Here is a 21,578-nt window from a genome sequence, read left to right on the forward strand (position 1 = left end):
TAAAAGTCTATACAGTCCATATGAGCGCTCACAAGAAGTTCCTACACGACCGCGGTAGACCGGAATGGGAGGATTCACTGCTAAAACTGACTTTACACACTGGTTAGTACAATTAATTTAATTTAAAGAGGAAAAAATGTTATGAGTACTATACAAAGGGGCCACGGACTATTCCGAGTGGCAATAATAGAGAATTAAAACTATGAGAGGGAAAGCCGCAATGGCAGAGAAAATGAATTATGTCAAAGTGACATGTGTTAGGTAAACCCGGCAACCGACAGACTGGGCAAGCGTCCCGAAGCCACGCTAAAACTTCGCAAAAATATCCTTCCGCCAAGTTCACCAATGGGCATTGTGCTGACCCCACTAGGTCCAATTGAAAACCTCTACTCTCTCTCTCTCTCGGCGGCAAGTACAAATGCATAAATTATATACAGTACAAGAAATAAAACACATTTTCCTGAAAAGTTACTTAACAGTAATACTTGCAATAAAAAGATCATATGTATGTGTATTGTATGCATATTATAAATATTACGAACAAAATGTTTAAAAAACGAATTAAAACAAAAATGTTCACACGTGGCCTTTTCGCCAAAGGTATAAAACATTTTCCAAGCGATGTACAAAATAATAAAAGCAAGTGAAATTGTTAAGAAAATGATAAGTGATACAACAGAATACAGAGTAGAATAATGTAATTTGAGAGGAGAATAAAATATAAAGAGGGCAAAATAATATAAAAGGAGATGAAAAATAACTTTAAGCACACAATACAAAAGTACAACAATAGCATTATAAACCTTTTTTAAATATACTATTATTGAGAATAAGGTTAAAAAATTAGAATTGGTACAGTATTGGTATTTGAGTTTAGGAAAATATCAATAATTGTGATACTTAATGAACTAGATTTGTAATATCCATGTTGTCTTTTTCAGGTGGCCAAGGATAGTTGAATAAAGGTAAGCTAACAAAACATACTGTGTAAGTTATGTTAGAGGAAAACAACTGTAAACCCACGAACTTCTCAGTTAAAAATTGTATTACACGCTTTCTAAAGTGCATTTCATATTCTATAGGTTTGATATACTGTATGTTTTTTTACACATAGCCATTATTTACAAATGAAGATTTTACACAATATTCATAATTTTAAACAAGATTTGTACTGCAAATTAACCGTATCAAATAAATATATACCGAACGTTATATGTAATACAATATTATTTATACCTTGGTTATTTAATTTGCTAAGCCCCACAGTCATATTTAACCTTCATTTTCGAGTTTAAAAGCACTCGAAATAATATATTATCCATGGTTATAAATGAGTGAACAAAATAAAACCAAAGTCGACTTACTATTTTTATGTGTCATTTTAAATCATGCTTCACCCGTTTCCCACTCTAAATTTAGGCGAAAACCCCCAAAAATTTCCATAAGATATTAAGTTTTGTCTTATTACTATGAGAGACATGTTCACTTTCCACACCACACAACACTGCACTGTTATGTGCTTCGAATCCTCAATGATCCCATACCTTTATCCCAACTGTAAAATTGTCTCAAGAACGACTTTATTATGCTGTATAATTACTAATTACAGTTTAAGTCAATACTAGAGGTCGTCCAGTGGTCGAAAACTCGACCAAAAATAATGTAATGTGCAGACTTCCCTATTTTTACCCCTCGCAGTGAATAGATGTGAATGGAATTTCTTCCATTTGTTTGGATTTTCAGTTTATATTTTGTTGTTATTTCGTCACCAGCATGACAACCCATAAGACCCATTTAAAAAAAAATTTAAATTCATTTGTTGTTTTTATTTTAAAACCTATTTTAATTTATAAAGGGATTCTGTACATCTAAAGGAAACTATCTTTCTAAAAGAATGCGTAGATTTTCCTTGCGATGCACACGAGCTGAGAAAAAAGGGTTTAAAGAAACATGCTTGCCTATTAATATATAGATTATGATAGTAAATATTCTTTGGTAAGTTAATTTATCGAGAGCATACAATCCTGTGCGAAAAAATACAAATAAAGTGCAATAGAGAGTATTGAAGAAACCGATTAACACCTTTATAACCTATGATAATTTAAATTTCAAAATGTAAATATTTACCTTTCAGAATAACCACTTTGGTAGAAAACATTTTTGAAGAAATATCTCCATCTTATCATAACGAAAGGCAAATTAAATATTCATGAAAAGAAACGTATTAGCATTTCCTCAGTTGAGGAGAATCTAGCCCAAATTGTCAATTAGACATTCCCGAGCTTCTCTTTTTGTTACTGAGAGTTTTGCATAAGCAAAACACGTTAGAGAGGATTCGAAATTAAATATTTTATAAGCAAAATATTAACCGAAGTACTGTAATAATTTATTATTAAGTGGTTAGCATGTTGAATTTGCCTTTAAGATATTTACAAATAAGTCTTTAATTTCTTTACACTAATTTTTGTAACATAATTTCCAGTTTCCTACCTAGTGTAAATTCACGGTACTTAAGTATTATACCGACCACACGTGATAATTAAAATCTAACCTAACTTAAGGGTGGTTGGGTCAGGTTAAGTTAGGTTAGGTGTTAGGTTAGGTTAAGTTAGGTGAGGTTAAGTTAGGTTAGGTTAAGTTAGGTTAGGTTAAGTTAGGTTAGGTTAAGTTAGGTTAGGTTAAGTTAGGTTAGGTTAAGTTAGGTTAGGTTAAGTTAGGCTAGGTTAAGGTAGGTTAGGTTAGGTTAGGAAGGTTTTGTTATTTCAACTAATTCAAAACCTTATTTGGACGTCGAATTATCAGTTTGGTCGGTGTAAGTACCCAATTAACTAAAGATAAATTTTAAATAATACACGTAGAACGAATAACATTTTACTTAGGCTTAAGATACGCCGAATGCTTAACTGATTCTGCTGCTAAACCAAGAAAACTGCATCGTAGCAACGTGCAAAGAATTCTTATATCGCCCTTAAGCGATATTCTGCGATTTATTTTTGAATGTACTGTCGGAATATTCTGATTCAAGTTTTGTAAAAATTCAGCGGATTATGACTTGAAAAGTTAAAAATGTTTCGTTTTGAGACTACAAATATTCATAAAAATTGATGAAATGCTGGTCATAGAATTTAATTCAGCCTTATTTACATTTTATGTTGTAGGCCCAAATGTTTTGTAAAATAAATTAATTTTATACATTCCTGATAACTGTTCCTTACTCTGGTGAAAATCAACAAGTAGCCATGATTAATTTATTTGCAATGACTACTGACATCAAATAAATACGTATTTTCCCTCTAGGTTTTAATCCGGAATAGTTTTCCACATTACTTCAGGCTAAATCAAGGGGGTATTTATGACCTTATCACTTAGATAAAATCCATTTGTGTTTGGCGGGATTCGAACCCAGGACCTTGGGGACCGATATCTCCCTGTTTACTAGATTAGCTCGCTCTTCAAATATTTAATATTACAATTGTTGAACTTATTGCCATCTAAATAGGATTTATTACAATCACATTACTAACGAATCGTTATTAAATAACTGTTATTAAGTAACTGCACAATTCAAAAGCTACTTGTCACAGTGGAGAGTGACACTATTTTAACAACTTTCCAGCGCAGTAAGAATCGTTGAAGAGCTTTCTATGAGACCGTTTCTTGGAACCACACGTGTGCTCAGACTGTTGATGTTGTTTATAACGCATGTTTGAGTCAGTGTGGGCAGATGGTTAAGGAGGTGGCGACAGCATATTTTGCGCTATCATATTTGGCGACATCATATTTGGCGACATCATGTTTGGCGACATCATATTTGACGACATCATATTTTTGGCGACATCATAGTTGTCGACAGATTTTTTTGTATTTTTATATGTTCTTGCTGTAAGTAAGATTTTGTATCCCACAAAAGATGAACTTCGATTGTAAAACTTTACGATATAATGGCTTAACACAAACCAAGATATGTGTTTTTATAAAATATAACATTTACAAACAATTTGACTATATGAAATATTTATACTATTTTATACTTGAGGACATTTACACTTTTTTCAGAAATGACTATACGTTTTTCTGTTCCAACAAACGCAGCAACACTGACATCATTATTCACAATGATTGAAACTGCTATTTATTATGGGAGGATAGATTGATTCGAATGAACTCTCATTCAATCTATAAATGTTTGGACATTAATTTCTCGCCAAAGCACGTCTGGTTTGTCAGGTGTTACTTCCACGAAATTCAAAGTGGCGTTTGGTTTTATTCTATTTTCATAAGTCTGTAAACATTTTAAAAAGCTTAGACAATTCGTTTACTTAGTAATGCAAGCGTTGGCGAATCTTTGATAGTATAGGATACATTAAAAGAACCACTAAGTAACATTTTTCTCGAAACCCATTTATTTTATAGGGAAATTTAGAAAATATAGGTTTTAGGGTTAAAAAACAACCGAATTGTATCAATTACTAGATAGTAGATTAGGCTCTATAGTTTAGGTAAATTTGTTTTCAATTAATTCTCATATTTATTCAACAAATTACCAACCCTGGATTCAAACTGATGCCCATTTTGTTGTGACGTTTTGCAAGTGATGAATAAATTTCCATTAAACATGTTTTGATTGACTTGGTATAACAGGGATGATTTAGTCTGTCAGTTAATTAGGTCACATAATATTCATCTATATGTATCTTTATCTATACAGGGTGTTAAAAAAGGTGGGGACATAATTTACGTAGTGATTACCTAAGCAGTTGTTAAATTACAATTCACAATAGATTCATGCTAACTTAAATTAAACAAAAAGAGCTGATTTTATGAAAAAAATATCAAGAGCAATTTTAATTAGAATTTTTAATTCCCTATCAAACGGTACCAAGTTCAAAAACACTGGACTATCTTAGACTCTTCCACCCCATTTTACAACAAAAAATCGTAATATTTCAGCTATTTCTTATTCGTTTTTTTTTTTAATTTGGTACCGTTTGGAGGAGGAATTAAAAGTGCTAAATAAAAGTGTTCTTGACATTTTTTCATAAAATCAGCCGTTTTTGAGTAATAAAAATGGCTGCAATTTAAAAAATTTAGGTTGAACCAAAATGATTTTTTTTCTAACATGGGTCTCTTCTACCTTAACATACATACCAAGTTTCATAAAGGTTGTTCGAAAAAATTCAAAGGTAAAAATGTTTATGTAAAAAATACAAAATGGCGGATGTCTGGTTAACGAAGCGATTTTTGAAAAAATGTTATGTTTGATTTCCTCTTTATTTTGACCCAAGGAATCTCTACGTAAATTATGTCCCGCCTTTTTTGAACACCCTGTATATCAACAACCATTCAACGAGCTATGTTCAAAATAAATAGAGGTATGCATTCATAATTTATTCCACTGATGATATCAGTGGGTAAAATCTAATTAAAAGCTAATTCATCCTTAATTGTATGATTAAATGGTTAAACAAAAGAAGGACTCAACATTCGTTGCTATCAATTATTAAATATCAGGTAATCACTCAGGTAACCATAAAAAACAGTAAGCAATAAAAAACGCGATCAGAGTATATATACATCACGCTTTTCAGAATAGTACAGAAAATTACAAAACATTTTGTCCTCGGGAACATCAACAACTATGATGCATCATGTATGTGCCATGACAGTTTTTGCTTGATCGTGATCATGATAGGTTGACATTCATAAAGAAAATCGTGGGTTTATAAATTTTTACTTTATGCTGGGGACGCTATTTACGTATACTCAATTATGATTGAAGGATGAGTGTATAATGAAGTGTGGTGCCTTGTGTAGCTTTGTTACTCGCTGGGACGAGTTGTTGCATTAGTCAGGACCTAAACCCCAATGATCAAGGATAGCTGGGTTTTCTGCTACTTTCTCGAGTTTTAAGCACACCCTGTAGATCCTCCCCCTCCCAGGATGCGGGTGTTTTACCGCCCTAGTGGAGGTGTCATATTGCTGAAGCCCTGAGGGTGATTCTGATATTGTACACTGGCTGTAGTACGTACAATCAGTACAACACGCTCGTACAAACCGTGTGTGGGTGAGGCGGCGCTGTGGAGGTAGGCCTAGATTGTTATTGTTCATGTGTTTAGTATTGAATTTCCTTTTAGGTGTGGAGATGTTTTGTAAAGAAATCAGGGATGTCTGTTAAACATATTTGCAAACCATTGTATTATTGAGTAATATTTGGCCGTATTGCCTTGAAACCCTGGATAGCGCGCTAGGTGGTGGAAAAACGGTCCGTGCCCGCCAATCGAATTGGCGGGATACCGAGGCGGACGGGCCGAATGAACCTCTCTGTTTTACACAAGCATACATTCACTCAACCTGCTCTGCTACACTTATTTGTTAACATAAAAATTTCAAATTGATATATTATTTTTCTGGAAAAACCAGTGCTCATTACTATGTAGCTAGGTTTTACATTAACATATTTTTTATAACTTATTTAGGCAAATTAAAACAGATGATTGTTTTTTAACACCATTAAAAACATGAAAAATGTAGTAAGCGAGGAACTTTTTTATTTTTTGGTCAGGGAAAAAATTCCTGCGGCAAAGTTTTAGATAAAAGTATGAATTTTATTTTTTATTTGAAGCTTTTTTTGATATGGAGCCTGCTTGTATCATTTTTAAGCGATTAAAAATAGGCATAAAATCGCTTGGCGCGGCATTGGCGCTAGGAGCTCGGCCGGCTCAGCATCAGTTTACGGGATATAGAAACTGAGTTTCTAGCATTTAATCATCATTATATTACATCAAATATGTCATTACATTACGAAGAATGGTAACTTAATTTACAGGTGTATGTTTATGCATTTTAATGCTTACCGGTAGTCTATAGTTAACAAAATTCTTTGAATCAAAGAATAAATGTTTGATTTCACAGTAGTATTTAATACCTAAGAAAATATTTTGTTATTATTTTACTTCAGTGAGAATAATTAATACATTTGAGATATTGGCATTAAATATCATACACTCATTTTATTTAGCAACATAATATGTTTTCCAAACACGTTAATCACAGTATGACAAAGAAACATACTATAATATAAACAAAATATATATTCTTAAATGATGCAAAGTATCTCAATAATAATTGGGCCTCACCGAAGCAAATGATGACATGCATATGTGATCAAATAATTATTGTGATATACTTTGCCCTGGTTAATGTTCAAAAATAAATTTAACTCTTTTTATATCACTACTACATTTCTTATGAGATTTACTTTTGACACATAGTCTTTGAAGTGTGAGCAAGTACGTAGATTAATTATATCTGCTTATAAAACCTCCTTAAGTTCGTTACAATCAATTATCCTCGGAATATTTCCACAAAACTAATATAGCAATACACGGCGAGAGCGGGCGCGACGCTCGCCACTAGGGTGACTCATGCCTTTTATCCCCACTCCTCGCGGACAGAGCGAGGTAGCGACGGACCGTTTTTCGAGCCCTACTTCAACCTGAGCGCGCAATCCAGGGAGTTATTATACATCGATGGAAAAACCTACTGTGAAGTATACATACCATTCCTACGTTGTAAGTCTATACGTGTTGAGTAAAACAACTTATTTTTCACCTTTGAATAACCTTCTGTGAAGTATACATACCGTTCCTACGTTGAAAATCTGGTTGGTTTTTCGATAAACAACTCATTTCCTTAAGCGTAATTACAAAAGAATTTTTCATAATACAAATCATTCCTTACAACACATTTCTCCACCTGAACATTCATAAGAGATGTCTAATTAAATTATTGTAATCTAACAAAGATACGAATCAATTTATACGACTAGATACGTGTAGGTATGTGAAAATGTGGATATTAGCACTGTTAGTTAAATAGGGGCGCATCGTTCTTCTCCGTTAGAGATTAAGAAATTTAGGGAAGGGGTGGATATTTTCAGTTCATTGGAGACTAATTGTCCTGCTTTTTCTTTTCAAGCATACCAACTTATCAGAAACCTTTAATAGGTCACCTATGATACATTTGAAAAGCTATGTGAGTAAACAGACCTTAAATAGTATAACATTCTGAGGGATACTTTATGTTACGTACTCATTGAGTAAAGACTACAGACAGTTTATTAAGATACTATAACTACCCAAGTAAAAAATAATGGGAACACATTGCGACAAAACAAAGATGCCAGGGTGTTGCGAAAGTATTGTGTAAGATTGTAGGTAAATGTAATAGTATCGTGTAAGATTTAATTTTGTACACTTTTTCACGGACGCAATTTGCTTAATTTAAAGGAAACACTTGCCAGGAGTGCAGTAATATTTGACCCGTAGCAATGCTGCCAACCTAATAGTATAACATTCTGTGAGAGACTTTGACTTACGTACTCATTGAGTAAACACTTCATTCAGTAATGACTACAGACTGATTATTTAGATACTATAACTACCCAAGTAAAAAAATAATGGGAACACATTGCGAAAAAAAAAAACAGATGCCAGGGTGTTTACGAAAGTATTGTTTGAGATTGTAGGTAAATTTAAAAGTATCGTGTAAGATATAATTTCGTAAACTTTTTCACGGTCGGCGTTTGCATAATTTAAAGGAAACACTTGCCAGAAGTGCAGTAATATTTAACCCTCAGCAGGGCTGCCAACCTGTCTAGTTAACACAGTTTGTAGTCAAGACACGCCTGTGGTAGACAACGTAGAGCTGCAGAGTAGCGGTAATGAAGACTGGGGGTGAAAACTGCCTTTATTGTATACTCCACCTTCCACACTAACCTATATAGAAACTAACCCAGTCACTAACAAGACTACAAGATCGCCCCACTCATCCTACATATCCATTCATACTTGGCTTAAAATACCTGCATTCGTGTGGTCGCCATTTCAGAATAAAGTATTGAAATATTAACCCCTTAATTACATGTTATGACAAACCTTGATTAAAAGTCGACCTTGGTAGCAACTCTTTTTTGATGATCCCCATGAGAGACTACGCAATTGGCAATACGAATTTATTATGTTTTGTAAATAATTTGCTTAGACTATTTATCAGTAATGTACGACTTGTACGTTGTTAGCTGGATAGAAAAGAATTTACCAAGATCGTATAGAAAATGTTTGTAATATTTGTTTCTTACTTCATTAAATAAATAGATATAATTTATCGTATTAAGTTACATACTAATAATATTTGTTATTAAATATAAATACAAACAGTTTGTTGGATAAATTTACACTGAATATTATCCTTAGACATTTCGAAACAATTTTATTCCCACAGGACTATAGGTATAATAAAATTATTATTGATTGTCTATGTTTTTCAATGGACAGTTAAAAAAAGGGAACAAATATCGACTCTGAGGTGTAAGTGTTCCATCCCCGTGCTTTTGTAAGCTTGGGTTTGGGTAGCCAGATATATCTATTTACATGTCGAGACTAAGTCTCGTTCGACACCTAGAGTCACCGGTCCCCAGAGTAGCGTGATGTTGCCGTTGTATATATGGTGCTGCCGAGACACAAAATTCCTGCGAGAACCAACTTTTGACATCATATATTTGATGATTGTACTGTCTTTATATGAATAAGTAGGGCAATTAATAGCATCTAGAGAGTTTTCTTAGACAGATTGAAATAGGTTTAGTTAAAATGCTCGTTAATTAAGTATTATTTTACGGATTTTGTTTTGGCTGATTTAATCATTTTCATACATAGAATATGTAGTATTTCGTTATAGGCACAAGTGATATATTGTTATAATGTAAAAAAACTAATAAACAATAAAAAGTTGGAAAAGTTATATTACTCACCCAAATAGATTTCCAAATAGTTACAATTTGGAAATTTATCAAAAATATGCAAATATTATAATGTTTGTATATTTGTAAATAGTTTACTGGGGGGGGGGAGGGTTGGTGTTTAGTCTTTATTTTTATTTATTTTGGGTATTGGACTAGCTTTAGCTATTTGGAACTAACAATACTTTTAAGTTTTGTAAATAGTAAAACATTGCACGTTTGTAGCCTGTGGTGTGAGACATCAGACACCACAATACAGCTGATTGTACTCCTTTGCTGGTGTAATCTCACATTTCCTCTCTTCTCTTTAGCTTTGTCAAACACATACTGCTAATATATAAGTCGCATAACTAAATCGTAAGATGTAGAACAATGTATGGTAAAAAAACATTAACAGATTTATTGCAGTTATAAATGCATATTTTCCCTAACGACTGACCGCATAATTTAAGTTGAACTATGTTATTATTCAATTATTCACTGTTATTCGTGCCACAATACACCAGAGTTGAATTACCGATTTATTCTTCTTCTGTTTTAAAGGTGAAACAGCCTGATGTTGACTGAGAAATAGTTTCATCGTAATTTCTGACATAAAAAGCACTAATAACATAGCCTACCTTGTTACAGTGTAAGTTATGAAAAGTTGTGTGAGTATTAAATAATTCATTATTAATTATCATTAGTGGTATTATAATAATATTATAGATCTTTCTTTCAACAGTATTTGATACATTTTACGTTGATTATGCAAACCCTCATAAACAGATGTTACAATGACGATCGATTAAGACACAACGTTCAGTAACAGACTTAAACCGGAGACTTCTCGAAATTATATAAGTAAACAGATATCAAAAAGTTATGTAAGAAGAATTTCAATATAGGTATTAAAAGATTATCTTTGAAAATAGGAGAGTGTATACATTCTGTGAATTTATGTTCTTTATACAATATATTTAGTTTTTAAGTGAAAAGTTGTAATTCCAAATTTGTTTTAAGAAGAATATCTTCTCTGACATCAAGAAGGGATTAATCCCACTTGGATTACTCGTAAATTGAGTTAGAGAGGTTTCCGAAGCTCTTTCGCCCCACATATATTGGTGCAAGTTGAAAGTGCTAACACAACTTTAACTCCTTCCTCCAAAACTGCTAGAGCAAACATTACACTAGTTGTTAAACTTGGCAGTTGAAAAACATGTTTGAACATTGAGTATTCCAGAATAAATTAGAGTTTTATATTTAGTTGTGTACAGTGTCTCCAAATTACACTAAACAGATTATATAGTGTGGCATGGATGCTAATTTGTATTTATTGTCTTATATTCGATCCCACTATCTCAAATATTGCGATTTAAAGTTAGGGTAAATTACTCGAAAAATTATACTTTGACATATTTATTTGGGTTCCTAACAGAAATGAAATGGAAAAACTATTTACAGGGAATTATAGTCTTAATACATTTGACGTAGAGTTTTTAACTGCTCTTTTTAGCCTTGTGCGACTTGTATTAGACACTCAGTTGGTATGTAAAGAATATGAAGTAAAAATGACAGTTTCAAAGGTGTTGTTTTTCAAGAACTAATTTTGCTTTTTTTCTTTATAAGTGTATGATAGCTTAAAAAAAAAAACTTTTTTAAAATGACAAAATCGCGTGAACAAAAACAATTCAACAACAATGCTTTCACATCCTACGGAATACCGTGTCAAGTAAGCCTGTTAGATGCTCGTCCAAACTTTGGTTCTCGCAGGAATGTTGTGTCCTGGCAGCAGCATATATACAGCGGCAACACCACCGCTACACTGGGGGACCGGTGACTCTAGGTGTCGAACGAGACTTGGTCTCGACCTGTAAATAGATTGACAAAAGGATTGTTACACCCATTCTAAGGACATGTCTAAACAACAGTCTAAAGGTGGGCTACTTACACCTCAGAGTCGACATTTGTTCCCCTTTTTTTATACCAAACGTAATTACTACTAGTTAAAAGACGTTATTGAGCTAGTTTATTATTTTCTTTCCATGTAAATGGACAACAAAAGGATTGTTACACACATTCTAAGGACATGAACAGTCTAAAGGTGGGCTACTTACACCTCAGAGTCGACATTTGTTCCCCTTTTTTTTATACCAACCACTACTACTAGTTAAAAGACGTTATTGAGCTAGTTTATTATTTGCTTCCAGGATAATTCTTCACTTTACAGCTTAGTTTACTTACTTAAGAACATGTTTTTTACTTTACAACACTGAATTAATGAGGTTCAAGGATTGGGAGAGAAGAAGTAGGAGTTGTATAATGCTTCGAACGTCAACCATCAACTGTTAAGACAAATTTAATTGTTAATGAGTGGTGCAATGAGTGGTTGGTGTTGGTAGAATGAGTCATTGCTTCACTATCAGTGGCAATGAGTGGTTATAAATGAAAACACAACCTCTCCTAGTTTTTAGGTGTATCGATTGTTAGTAGACAAAATTAAAATCAGTCCTAGGTAGTGTGCGCAATTTGCATAACATTTCTAAGACATTTCGTAAGTTTTTAATGCTTTAAATTTCTAATCTACTAAAGATTATCTTTAAGTGATCGACTACTACGAACGCATTTAAGAAATACTTATTGTTGCAAAACTTCGTTGCACACTACTTAAATGTAATACAGCTCACAAATTAACTTTCATTGTAGCAGACAAATAATTTTGACTTTCAAATAAACTTGTTGGGAAAAGGAACATACGCGTTTTAGTATCAAAATTAATTGTCTTTATCTAATTGCAACTAACCACATTGCTGTACGAATAAATTTATTTTTAAAAGCAATTTAAAACATTTTGAAAACAAACATTTAGAAATTTATGGGATAAGTTTTAGTTCTGTAATCCGTTGATAATACTTGTTTACAGTCTCGTTGGCGCCATATAAACAAGGATAACCCAGTATTGAACAAAGCTTACTGTACTTTTCTAAGCACTATAGTACCTCAGTAATATACACTCTACAATCTCTATTGAATTTAATGTCTGTTCACATTTCTATCTAAATTAATCTACGTCTCAACGATAACAATTCACCCATATGTTTATCATCGTGTTAAAAAGTATTTTTGTTGGAGTTTGAAATAAAATATTTCTAATAAATATTTTTTAACATTCTGAAGGATATATAATCCACTTTTTGGATGCTGGACGTAAATTAATTGTGTAAAAACTAAAAAAATATCTTTTTATAACCTAATGATTTTGTATCAACAAACGAAAACTTTTTTAGCTATCATAAGGCGTATACTAGAAACGTGATATAAAATGAAAATGTGTAGGTTTTATTTATAAGGGAGATATTTTGGATATACATGCATAATATATTTATGAGTATTTACAGAAAATATTAACATGTATCATAATTAAGAATAAATTCTTAAAGAAGAAAAATTGATCTTTCAAATCCAGGAATTTTTATATTCTTAAAAAAAAATATAAAGGAAGCAATACTCTAGAAAAAACTGCACGGATAATCTTTAACACTTGGAAGTCAAACAGCTTGACCGTGTAAGCTTAAAGTGTTGAGTTTATTTTACGTTCTATCCAAGCTATCTTCTTGACCTTTACACCCGTTGTTATTTACCTTCGCCATCTGACTTTTTATTTGGAATCAGATTTATTTTTGAGCAAAAGAAATTAAATAGTTTATAGATGATTAGTTTAAATTTGTTAGCGAATGTCCCATATAAGGAATTGGCTATTGCCGTAGGTCTCATGGTAAAGCTTAAACCTGGAACCTATATAGTTTTCATTTTGACGTCCACAGAGACCAAAAATATCGTCCATTCAAATCCCTATATAATTTATGTAAGTACCCACTAGCACGACAACTCAAGTAAAAATTGTCTGATTTTAATGACATTTGATACAATTGTGGAAACCTACGTTTCTTTAAACGATTAAACAAATCAGCATGATCGGAATATGGAAACGTTTCTTTTGGGTGAAAACTATTTTCACTTTTTTTTACTGTCAAGACATCAAATTTTTTACGTAATTTGTACACCTGGATGAACGATTGTTTAGTATTTTGAAGGTTTAAGTACAATTAAAAAAAAAGAAAAAAAATTGAATTAAAATTTCTATGTTATTCATATAGAGGATTATTTTTAAGACAATAATAGGTTTTTTACATACCTCAGTCAAATAGTCCAAAAATGGTATTGCTCAACAGCTTACATGTTTCGTTGCGAAGACAACATTATCAAAGCTTGCAACTCGTCAAAAACACATTTAAAACACGAACACGAACACAGAAGACATTAATACGGTACGAATACACAATTGACATTTAGATAGCGCTATCATAATACTGATTTGGTCCGACGCGGCGCGGGGCTGGTAGCAGACATGAAAACATGATTTTTGGGATTATTTTTCTTAAGAAGGGGTATTCTACTTAATTAATTTGTAGTTTGTTTATAGATCTATATTTTGATTAAATTTGGTAAAAATATTCATTTCATTCTAAGCTTCTAACCTTTCAATATAAATCTTTTTTTAAGCCAATAATAATTTATTAAAGTAATTCCTACTATTTTAAAAGTCAAATTCGTTGTGAGTCACTAAATTTGATCTTGGTCGTTTTGCAATAGTATTTTTTCACTGTATGCTTGAATGTCACTGTAATATTGCAGTATGATCTTAAAATTGTGAACTAAAACTGAGACAGTTTACTACTTGGTGTTCATCGAGCCGTTACTAATATTCAGCAATTCTATGAGATGGAAAATTTGCATTTTCACTTTAAAATCTCCAACGTTAACAATGTCTGACTTCCGCGATTCTTATTGTCAATTTTGGTTATTAAAATCGTCTTCAACTTATTTGTATGGATTTAAAACTTATTTAGAAGTGTGGTTTGGTTATAATAATACAAAACAGTCGATGAATAACGAACTAATGAGTGAAATGAGCTTACTTCGGTTAGTGAACTCTAATTTCCAAAATCTAAAAATAATTGTTTGAATTTTTTCGAATTGTACACATCAGTATAGTGGTCTTTTAAGGTACACAAACAGAAATTCATAAGATACTTAAAAAATAAAGCAATGTGCCCTAATCGTAGCGTATTTTATATTTTCTACTTTCTTGCTACTTATATTGCAATTTTTATCTTTATTCATTTCTATTTAATAACTATGTTTCTTTTTATGGTATTAATACGAAACTTATTTGCTTCCAGGCGTAATTACTAACGTTTAGTAACAGACAAAACAAATTTGTTCTCAGGGAACAGTGTTATATTTCTTCAAGTCGTCTCAGTATCAATATTATAATACCCTATCTATATGCAGGACCACGTGTGTGTATAGGTGGACCAAGGTAAGGTAAGGACTTGAAGCTAGGATATATTATTAGAGCGGGTGCCCTATATTTGCTCGATAATATTGTTCTACAATGTGGTCGTGCAGTACAATATAAAACTAGCAATCCACAAGGAGTAGGACCTACAAAAGGAGTCAAATTGATAAATACCCCCGCCGCAGCAAACCTGCAGACTAAGCGAATTTCAACTTGTCTGATTACATTTTTACTAAAATATTTCCATATATAAGACATATTTATTCTCAATTTAAATAACATTAGATTTAACGAGTGCTTAGGTTTGCTGCTACAGGGAAGGTAAAAAGCGTTTTTCGACCATAAGTCAATAGTATGGGATGAAATAAATAAATTTGCCAAATTTTATCAATATATATCCATAAACAAGTAAACCACAACAGTTTTCATTTTCTCCATAAGAATAACATGGTAATTTTAAATTTGCACTTTTCTGAATTTTCTCCGTAACCATTAGGCATACAACAATGCTTCAATATACTAAATTATTTACTTTTTTAAGCTCTACAAAATGTTTGGGAAAAAAATCCAAAATTTTATGTTTTTAGGGTCAAAAATGGGAAAACCCCATTTTTACCCCATAAACCCCTGTTCCCATGGCCCGATCATGCTGGTTCGCGAACTCGTTCAAATAAATGTAGGTTTACACGTTTATACCAAATTTCATCAAAATCGGATGATTTCTGTTCGAGTTATCGTAATGACGGACGCATATTAAATAAATATATATATATATATATATCTGTATATATATGAATTTGAACGGATGGTGTTTTTGGTCTCTGGGGACATCAAAATGAAATTGTAAATCGGTCCCGAGTCCAGGTCATACCATGAGACCTACGGCAATAGCTTATTCCCTATATGGGAAATTCGCTAAAACGTAATATTACTAAAAGTAAATTCTATTACTATAATTGGAGATAATTCTTTTGGTTTTCTCACTAGTATGTTCTCTAAAATAATGTTACTGGGGATTATACAATGCTAAAATAAAAAAGGTATGTACAGTAAAATCACCATGAATATATTTAAAGTTAAGCATATCAAGAGATCTATAAAACACGTGCATTGATAGTAAAACCCAAATCTGAACGTCGTACTTTTGTTATTAAAAAGCGGCATAATATGAAGTCAAGGATACCTCCATTAATCTACGTATTTAGTATTAAATCAACCATTAAAATCTAACCTAACCTAACCTAACGTATCAAACCTATGAACCTTTTCAAAACGAAACAGTACTATAGTTTTGTTAAAAACGAACTGTTAAATCCTTTTTAAAGTTTGATGGATTTTAATATACAAATTTCATAATTACAAGGAATCATAATAAATTCAGAACAGCAGGCAGCTATGAATTGAAAATAGCAAAGAGACAAAACCAAGACATAGTACAGGGTGGCGCAGATGGATCGGGTGGTTTTAAAATACTTGTCAAACGGTCAATTTGAAAGGTATTGGATTGAAATAAAGTGCAAAACGTGTAGTTACAATGGAAGTTTATTGACAAAAAATTAGTTAAGTTAGTTTTCAAAAATTACATATATCAAATGCCTTCCTTCTCGAGCGACGCATTCTTGGATTCGGTCCTTGAGGTTCCACATTGCTCGCTCAAGCACATCACCCGGAATTGATGTGATTTCGTTGTGAATTGCAGCCTTCAACTCCTGAAGCAAGGGTCTACATGAACAAACCCCGGACCATTCAGGAGTTGAAGGCTGCAATTCACAACGAAATCACATCAATTCCTGGTGATGTGCTTGAGCGAGCAATGCGGAACCTCAAGGACCGACTCCAAGAATGCGTCGCTCGAGAAGGAAGTTATTTGATGGATGTAATTTTTAAAAACTTACTTAACAATTTTTTTGTCAATAAACTTCCATTGTAACTACACGCTTTGCACTTTATTTCAATCCAATACCTTTAAAATTGACAGTTTGACAAGTATTTTAAAACCACCTGATCCATCTGCGCCACCCTGTATAATGGTTTCTGTTGAAGCAATAACAGCTGTAGTGTCAACAAGACTCAACTTGTTAAAGGTCTAGCGTTATGTCGATACAATTAATTTCAAGAATGCTTTATTGCGCTCAGAATTTATTCTAGCTTGTCGGTACATTTTACAAAAAAATCTGTAAAGAGAATTATAAAATAATAATATTGACATATTGTGTGTAAGACCAATCCGCGCATAAATTTAAAACTAGTTACATGCCAATGGTTAGTTTTCAAAATCTAACATATGTAAAGGTTTTCTGTTGATTACTACAGTTATGATGAAATATGTCTTCCAACACTATTTGATATGTTAACAAATATAAAAAACCAACTATAAAGTAATATGGTAAAAAGTGCTCTTAAACTCTACGATTTTACCTGACGATAAGTGGTCAAAATCGATAGCCTTATTAGCATATTTTATAAATTCCAATCACCCTACATATTTTATTTACATGTTTACAGTACATAAGTGTTCCAAAAGGCCCATAAATACGTAAAAACTATTGAATCTATTATTTAAATAATGCTGGCCATTTTCCAAAATGGCAGCAAACTTGAAAAGTGAAAATCTGTGTATTTTATTTTTATTTTTTAAAAATTTAGATGCAATTTTAAGACGTATTCACTCTTCGCATGTTTGCTTTAAACGTACTTGTTTAGGAGCTTCATGATGCAAAATGTACACCGGAAGTAGTTTTTTCATAGGCTGTTACTCCTAAAAGAGTGGGTTTATGGAAAAATATCAAGAATAAAAATGTTTTTAAATTGCTTGTTCTCTCCGAAAACATGACAATCTATAGGGTGTTCCATAAGAAATTTCAAAATAGGCCTTCATAAAATGGCGGCTGAATAAAAAAAATTTATATATATTTTTAACTGCCACAAAAAGTAAAGGAATGTCCCCCATTTAAAGTTGTCTCTGATTCTTACCATTTCCGATATCCCAATGGTGGCCTCATTGAGTTGACAAAGTAAACTCATTCATATTGTGTTTAGGTATAGTTAAAAATAATTCACTGTACAGTATATTGTAGTTGTTTATAAATTTTCTCTTTGTATACAAATATGGAGAATACAGTAATTGTTTATTTCATATAGTTAAATAAATCACGTATGTTATTGAGGCTTCAACGTATTGTTATGAAGTTGATCATTACATCAAATCTCACTCGAATACATCGACCAATCATGAAACTGTCAAAACCTAACGTGTGTGTTGATATACAATCAACATAGCTTTGTTAATAGAGAGTTGATGATCAGAAAAAATCATGACCATTTCACGAACATTTTCTTATCAGTTTTAAATGCAATACACAGTGACTATTGGTCCAATTTACACGCTAATTAAATTTTAAAGACTATTTGAATGATTTACTGTATTTTAAAGATTCATAGAAGTTAACATACTTTTAATTAAAACAAAATTACGTTAAAATATTTGTTTATTGCATTTGTATCTGAAGAGTAAACATTTAACCCTGTAAAAAGGTTTAATGGATTCAGATAGTCAAGTAAATAATGATTAAACAATAAATAGTATAAATTATTTTACTCGATAGTATTTGAATACCGATTAATCTAATAGACTACGTATTAAAATCTTTCGTATAACAGATTTTGAACCTGTACATACGTGTATGCGTTTAATTAAAGTAACAAAAAGCACATTACTTTTACGTATTAGTAGAGGTTATCCACGTATTTCTCCCAGCCGAACAATATTATTTGCTGTGACATCTTACAATAGTTTTATTCTCAGGACATCTTTTGTCTAGTAGTAATATTACTCGCATTGTTAGCTCAAAAAAGCGTTTATCCATTGGTAATATTACTTGTCGAGAGGTCAGGTGTCCGGTTCCAAGTAATGGATTGTTTGTCGATAATTTGATTTCTTCGCTCCACTTCGGTCCAGTGCAGCTTCACTGCATCTTGTTGCAGACAACTTCTGATACTTTTTAGATATCTGAGAACAGATTGTTATTCTCTTTCATTCACTACGTGAAATTTAATATTGATAACACAATTTTGTTCAGTTTGAGTGTAATGGATCAGAAAACATTCAGCGAATTTATAAGGAAATATTCCTTAAGGGTAGGGCACTACTGTTAGGATGAAATTCGAAACACCAAATGGCTACCTAATGACTTTTTTGTGTATCAGTGTTTTTTGGGATTACCATTGAATTTAACAACAATAATAAAGTTCTCCCAAGAACTTAAAAAATAAATAGTTTATCCAAATTGTTTCTTATACTGTATGAGTTCATACATACTTTTTCATACTTCTCACTGAGTAATTTTGTTTTTTTGCAATCCATAACCTTTAAAAAATCATGCACCTTTAATTTAAGAGGGAAACCTAAATAAATTGCAGATTTAAGACTCATAAATTGAGCACAGTTATAAACTATTGATGTATTACATACACTTAGTTTGGTTAAATAGGCTCATAAACAGTCTTTGAAAGTTGGCTCATAAAATAAAATACGATATATTTTTGCTTTTGAACCTAAACTCAAGATAAGTTTTCCAAAACACTGGAGGGACAGCAAGGGTTTTACATAAAGGTCAGACCTTCGTCCAAGAAGCCTCTTTGCCAAACTAAGCCTTTTAAATAATTTACCACACATCCCTTACACATTCACTAGAACATACTAAGAAATGAGGTACCTATACATGACATATAAATGGGCTTTAGGACATATAAATGAGGTTAAATGAACAACGTAGTTATTGAACATGAAATATTGTAATTTAGCGTATCAGTGACATGGCATTTATACTTTTTTATAAACAAATCTATATAAATAAAATTAGAGTTTTGTCTGTACATTGCTCAGAATCATACATTTTTAGGTTATTTTTACGTTTTATACATTAAAGAAGCCGAAACAAGTCTCATCTAAATTTCTGTCTGTCTGTCTGTCTGTCTGTCTGTCTGTCTGACACACTCAAGATGGCATTTTACGCAATCTTCTCCAGGAAAACGAGACTACCTATCAAGACCCAAGTCATTTTAATGTATTCACTGGATTGGCGAGAGTGTCTTTAGCCATTAAAATATGGTCTCACTACTTTGTAACTAAAATTATGGCCGTTCAAAAATGCAGTTTTGTGCGATTTTTGTCAAGTTTTCTTCCAATTTGTATCACATAATCATCTATGAAACAACGAACAGCTGTTCGGATCAAGATTATTTTTTCTAGCTGTCACTGAAATGTTTACAAATGTTGTTTACAAACACCACAACCATTTCCGATCACGTTTTGAAGGCAAATCCCATCCAAGTGAGATTAAAAACGTTTTTATTACATAAAGGATTTAATTAATCGCAAGTGGAATAATATAGTGTAACCGTAAATTAAATAACTAGGCATCATCCAGGTCAGGAACCAGAAATATGTGTATAAAATTGTTTTGGAGTTTTGATAACCAGAAAGAAGACATTGAATCAAGATTGAATCAGTGTTGTATACGGCTGGGAAACTTAAATTTACTAATGACCGTCGCCAATAGCTTAGAAACAATGTTCCACTCATTGACGGCTCTTCAATAGCGGTTGTGTAAAGTGTAAAGCAAAAAATTACAACTGCAGTGGGTGATTGTAACAGAGGTTTAAGGATGATGCTGAACTCGATTTTCCAATGTGTCACTTTCTGTTCCTACCATTGACTATATAAAGTCAATAGTTCCTACTCACCGTGTGATGCAATCGCTGGACCATACAGCCAATAGGCCCATAGCCCTTCTCTTGGGTACGTGTGGTACGTACGCTTACCCAATTATTTATAACAACCCTTTCGACAACGATCCTTGATACCGGTACTTTTCCATAGAATACACGGCCTACCTAGGTACATAAGAAATAAAATTATAAACGTCCAAAAACCCAACGTTGTGTGATTTTTGTCTCATTTCCTTATAATGTTAATATATATACCAGCAACCATTGTTTAGAGAATACGTAATCTATTAAATAACAGAAAGTTATGTGGTTTTTTTTCAAACTGACACCGATAAGTTTACATTAAGAGTTGTGTACAAATAAAGCAATTAATGGGAAATAACTTTGATTGCCGATAGCTTTTTACGAGAAAATCCAAAACCAAGAGATCAATAACCTTGATTAACGCATATAATTGGTCGGCTGTACTACAGTTCTTAACTGTAAACGTTGGTTTTTGGTACGGTACTGGTTCTTTTCCTTTTAACCTTTAGTAGCAGCAAGAATCATTTTTACGTACCAACACATCACAGTAATTTACAAATTAGTTATCGTTGGTGTTGCACCTTATTTATTACAGGCGTAGGCCTTTCAATTTAATTGATGTCTTAACTGTATAATTTTTGCTTTTTCTGTCTGGATTCCGAAATGTTATGCTAAGAAAACTAT

The 21,578-nt window shown here is 32.3% G+C and overlaps 1 protein-coding gene across 1 annotated transcript in view; it reads left to right on the top strand.

Annotated features, from left to right (window-relative positions):
- Nucleotides 1–941: 941 nt before the first annotated feature.
- The window catches only part of LOC128992785 (uncharacterized), a 195,664-nt gene continuing 175,027 nt past the window's right edge, over nucleotides 942–21,578 (top strand). Inside the window, exon 1 of the mRNA XM_054416525.1 lies at nucleotides 942–965. The gene's annotated coding sequence lies outside the window, so the exon portion shown is untranslated. The remainder of the gene's footprint in view (nucleotides 966–21,578) is intronic.

The sequence above is a fragment of the Macrosteles quadrilineatus genome, unplaced genomic scaffold, assembly GCF_028750875.1.
Source record: "Macrosteles quadrilineatus isolate MER2022 unplaced genomic scaffold, UCM_ALF_1.0 Scaffold_4__1_contigs__length_99947679, whole genome shotgun sequence".
Lineage (NCBI taxonomy): Eukaryota > Metazoa > Arthropoda > Insecta > Hemiptera > Cicadellidae > Macrosteles > Macrosteles quadrilineatus.